Source organism: Dreissena polymorpha, chromosome 1, assembly GCF_020536995.1.
Source record: "Dreissena polymorpha isolate Duluth1 chromosome 1, UMN_Dpol_1.0, whole genome shotgun sequence".
Classification (NCBI taxonomy): domain Eukaryota; kingdom Metazoa; phylum Mollusca; class Bivalvia; order Myida; family Dreissenidae; genus Dreissena; species Dreissena polymorpha.
This window is the reverse complement of record NC_068355.1, coordinates 54,735,740-54,741,121: the sequence shown is the minus strand read 5'-3', so window position 1 is coordinate 54,741,121 and position 5,382 is coordinate 54,735,740. Positions and strand designations below refer to the sequence as shown.

The following is a 5,382-nucleotide window of genomic DNA, read 5'->3' as shown; positions in this document are numbered from 1 at the left end:
TTTTTAAGACTGGTTATTTCCCATAAAAAATGTACCGAATAGTTTATATGCTGTCCTAAATCGATATTCCATCGAATCCAACAAATATCCTCTATACATTTAACCCCATTTTCACGGAGTGAGGCTCAATTTTGTGAATATTCATATACATGTGGCATTATGATTCTGTCCATGTGACCTTTTCATAGCTCGATGAACCAAATGCATCTACAAATTATAAACTCATTTATTTGTATTACCATTTTATTGTTCCATTCCCTTGTTACGAAATTACATCATTATTTTGTGCCAACCTTTACACAGTAAATATGACGTTACCGTTGGCATTTACCGGAACCCGAGCAGCGTAGGTTATGTTTGGGAGGCGGGTGGTTGACTTTTTAACTTCCACAATGACTGTTTCTTTTCATTTGCCTATGGCAAAATGACGCATTAAATAATGCCATTAAACAAAAATGAAACCAGATACAATAGCGAGTTAGACAATTTTGATATTTCAGCCTTTGTTAACTAAAAGTCTTTGTGTTGTTATTATAAGGGTTTAATAGTAATTAAAAATTATTTACTATGGGTAAAAATGTGGCGTCCTTTAGTGGTTTGTCTTTAACATTCTATCTGCTCTATATTTCAAAACATTGGATCATCATAATAATTGGTGATAATATTTTTTATCATAATCTCTCGTCCAAGTTTTGTTAGCAGCCAGATCGACTTTAGCTCTTTCAACATATGTTTTTGTTTAATGAACACAATTTGACCAAATTAAACTTGTCTGCCATTGCACTCACAATCACTGTAACACAGTTTTCTAAACAGGCGTATGTTGTTGGCATTCTCGTTGTTCATTTATTTGGATTATGAACTGAGTGAAAAAATGAGCCCTGTCTAAGCATAAATACCATAATAATTTATGCACTTGGCGTAATTTTCTTGACAATTTACATATCTTTCGGTGTACTGCTCACATTGCAAAACTTTGCAATGCTTTGTAGAGTTTATGCCCTGTGTCTAACTTCATGTCAAATGGTGACTTGCCTACTTAAAATGACCTTGTTGAGATGAATAGGATAATCTCGTGCTGATGCAACTGTTTCACGTTGTTTCTATTTTATTTTACAGGAAAAACTGTCAATTTACAAAGCACCCTTCCCTGAAAATCTGGCCAAGCTAATACACAATGTGAATGCATCAACGTGACCCTTCAGAGAAACAGGATTCCAGGCCGAATGTCAAACCGTCTGGGCTCCAGCAGCAGCCTCAGCCGTGGGGGTCAGGTTCATGATGCACCTATGCTCTCAATGCTCTATGAGCATCTTAATCTCACAGCAACAGTGGATAACATGACCTTCAAGTTGGGGATGGTAATGCATGATAATTTTATTTAAACCCACAAACCAAGTCTTAGAGAGGATGTATTTAAGTCAATTTTCTGTTAGTTGGTTAGTCAGATGGGCGTTTTGTCTGCATATTATGTAAAACAATTTTATCAAACCACATCTACATTTCTCAAGGGAAATGATACTTCAGTTGTGTGAACCCCATGAAGTCTGGGTTTGATTGGTAGATGGTCATCTTGTGACAAAGCCCTTACTTATCATTGGCAAAGTAACTTTTGCACAAGATCAAATTAATATCTTTGTATCTTTCCACACATGGGAATTCAGAGGCTGTGTAACTTATATTCTTTTCAAGGTTATTAACTGGCATTGTGCCCACAGTTGTGTGAATATTTTTGTTAATAAAAAAAGAAAGCATAAAGCATTTTCATCACTTGTAATCAATAATGTTTGATGAAGGAACAATCATTTTGCAATATGACAAATATTCCAGAATATATTTGTCTTTTGACGGATCTTGGTCAGTGTCTAGCAGTATCCTATCAACTAAGCCACGTCCGCAAAGCAGCGATTTGTCTTCCACGTTTGAGCTACCTTTTTGCCACGGTGTGTTGTCCACTCAACATGGATTGTTTTAATAAAACAAATGGAGATGTAGAAGATATTTGCTGATTCCTGTGTATGATCATAATTGTATATGACACAATACATCAACAACACTCACGCATATGAATGGTAGCTTATACAAGTATTCATGCACAAATTAAAGGATGATTTTCTTTATAATGTTCATTCATGATCAAAAATTTGTTTCCAAACATATTTTAACATATTGATATATTGACTATGCTTTGATTAATTGTTTGATTTTTCCTCTCTTTTTACTTACCAGGTTGAGGGTCTCCCAAAACCACCCAGTGCCTTGCGATGAAAACCTCCAACGGCAACCCGAACCTTGCCCTTGGACTCACCTAATGGTCAGGTTCAAGGTCACATGTGCTTAGATAGTCACTGCAGTAAAAAAGTGTATGGTTTTAAAGGTACTTGTTCACAGATTTCATGAGTAGTTTGATTGACCAGACTGACATAACTTAAGCACATTTAAAGTGGAAACATATACATATATATAAAAAAAACATACAAACATATAACTACAAAGAATACTAATATTTGCAGTATGGTATTGCGAATCGCTTTTACTGCTTTTAATACAAAATAATATTAATAATCTCAGTTAAAAACCCAAAAGAAGGCAGTTTTTATAATTTTCTTTCTTAATTTTGTATATTAATTACTTTAGGTTATTCCATAAACTGTGTTGTTGTGGTTTTAATAATGTTTGAAAAATGATATTGAAAACTCGATGACCAAGTTATATTATATTGTTCCATCTGTTTTTGTAAACAAAATGACTGCAGAACAGGGCATCACTACATTAACGTATTAACATTTACCTTTAAATTTGTATTTTTTTACAATTTTGTATTTGTATACGGGTGGTGCGGTGGTCTAGTGGTAACTCACTGGTCTACCAATCCAGAGGTCCCCGGTTCAATTCCTGGCCGGGGCACTGGGAAATTTCAGAAGTGCTTCAAGTGTTTCCCACCCATCTAGAGATGTACTGGTATGAAACCCAGGTAATTCTTGCGTGTATCGGTTCTATACACTGAGCACGTAAAAGAACCAAGGGATCTATTCGCAAAGAGCTAGGGTATCGCACCCGGATTCCTTGTATCTCAATACTGTCTCTTCTGCTTGCTGTCTATTCAGCAAAAACCAAGGACCATATTGGAAATAAGTGTTTGCACTTTCATGGGTTATCCTTGACTGCAAGGTAAAAAAAAATACACATACACATTTGTCAAAATGACTAAAAAAGGGCATCAACAGAATCATGTTCATTTAAATATTGCTCAATCACTGACAGTAAACGGAAATTCTACAGAAAGAAAAATACTTTAAAATATTGCTCCATTGTTTTACTGTAAACGAATTGACTACAGAACAGGAATATATCTTTAAACATTTCCCTCAAAATATTTTATATATTTTTCAGTAAAGAAGATGACTTCACAACATGACATCCGAGACTGCAGGGACGAAATGACTCACGCCAGCAGAGGAAGCCAAGACACAATACAAGAATTTCCAGCGGCTTACCTGCTTGTATGGGTTTATTTCAAACCTAATTATTATATGATTTAGTTAGGTAATTATATATATTTATATAGTTTAAATATAGATTTGATATTATTCACTGAAGTAAAAATATGAAAACAATTATTACAATATTTTTGTTCAACATCAGCAAGCCAGTAAATTGTTTGTTTCTAAAAAATGCAAATGTGTGTCGAATATCAATAGGACATTACGTTTGTCATAAATCAATTTAAAATATTAAATTAATCTACAACAGTGCACACAATCTGACACTTTTTTTCCACCATGCTTTTTGTCAGTTTTTAAGGATGCAATTAAAAAGAGTGTGTATCCGACTTTGCATCAGACCCCTATTAGAAGTAGAGCCCTGCCTATAAAGAGACTAATCCAGTACCGACCTGTGCACATGTCTATTGCAATAAACAAGCTGTCATAATTGCACTTGTCTTTGGCTTATTCTCAGATGAGTCGCTTTATCAATGTATTTAATGTTATGTTTTACCTTAAAAAATAACAGTGTGTAAATGTAAACCCTGTAAATTCAAGTGATTTCAAAATAAAACACATGCAAATGACTTATAAACTGTCCTCACGTTAGTTTCTGTTTTTGTACTGAACATAAAAAAGTGTTGCATTTGGTAAATCTTCATATATGAATAACACTTTTTCTAGAACAAGTATATTTAAACCCTTTCTTGTTAACCCGCCTCGTGTATTTTATGCCCCACTTCAAAGAAAAGGGGGTATATTATTTTGCAGGATGTTTGCCAGTCTGTTGTTGGGTGTGTTGGTAGACCAGTTGATTTCCTATAACTAACTCATCAACAAATTGATCTATTGGCTTGATACTTCACGTGTGCATTGGTCTTGGACAGTAGATGACCTCTATTGAAATTGGGGTCACTACTTCAAAGGTAAAGGTCACTGTCACAATAATTATGAAAATCATGTCAGATCAATAACTTGTCAACAAATTGACCAATTGGCTTGTTACTTCATATATGCATTTGCCTTGGAAGTAGATGGCCTCTATTGAAAATGGGTCGCTAGGTCAAAGGTCACAGTCACAATAGGTGTGAAAATCCTTTCTGATCAATAACTCGTCAACAAATTGACCTATTGGCTTGATACTTCACATGTGCATTGGCCATGGATGGTAGATGACCCCTATTGAAATTAGGGTCAGTAGGTTAATGGTCAAGGTCACTGTCGCAATTATAAGTGCGAAAATCGTGTCCGATTAATAACTTGATACTGAACATGTGCATCGGTCTTGGACAGTAGAGGATGTCTATTGAAATTTGGGTCACTAGTTTAAAGGTCAAGGTCACTGTGACATTAGGTGTTAAATTGGTATTCATTCGATATGTCATAAAAGGATTGAGTGATGGGAGTCAAAGCTCTGTTTTGGGAGGCATCTGTCTCAAACTGCGGAGCTTTTGTTTTTATTTAAACATTCTTTAAAAAAAAGTTTGGTGATAAATCAAAATGAACTTATGTTTCCTCTCTAATTATTTTAGCTTCATTGCATTGAATGCGTTCACATTTTCAAGTCGCTTTACAACTCTAGAACATCGTGGGCACAATGTAGGCTCTAGTTAAATCTTTTGACATTGCATTGTCGATATGAAAGGTCGAAACACTGACAAGTGTTTTGTCGGATTTAAATTAGTTTTGTTTGTCCTTGAAAACGCTAGTATTGTCTTTAATGTGTTTGACGCACGATTTACTTTTATTCCAGAAAACCTGGGTAGCAGAGCAATGAGTATATCCCAGGAGCATTTGCAGTCACAGCAAGTGAACCAGCGGCAGTCATCGTCTTTAGATTCCGAGATCCCCATGCTTCACAACCCTCAGTCTATGAACATCATGCAGAGCAAACCTT

General features: G+C 35.2%; 2 long non-coding RNA genes across 2 annotated transcripts; both read left to right on the top strand.

The window, feature by feature from the left end:
- Window positions 1-640: 640 nt before the first annotated feature.
- LOC127835888 (uncharacterized) lies at window positions 641-2,281 on the top strand. The gene is made up of 3 exons (XR_008028567.1): window positions 641-1,361; window positions 1,831-1,943; window positions 2,230-2,281. It is a non-coding gene; the product is annotated as an uncharacterized LOC127835888 (long non-coding RNA).
- A 136-nt stretch (window positions 2,282-2,417) lies between these two features.
- Window positions 2,418-5,382, top strand: LOC127835816 (uncharacterized). The gene is made up of 3 exons (XR_008028562.1): window positions 2,418-2,974; window positions 3,394-3,503; window positions 5,239-5,382. It is a non-coding gene; the product is annotated as an uncharacterized LOC127835816 (long non-coding RNA).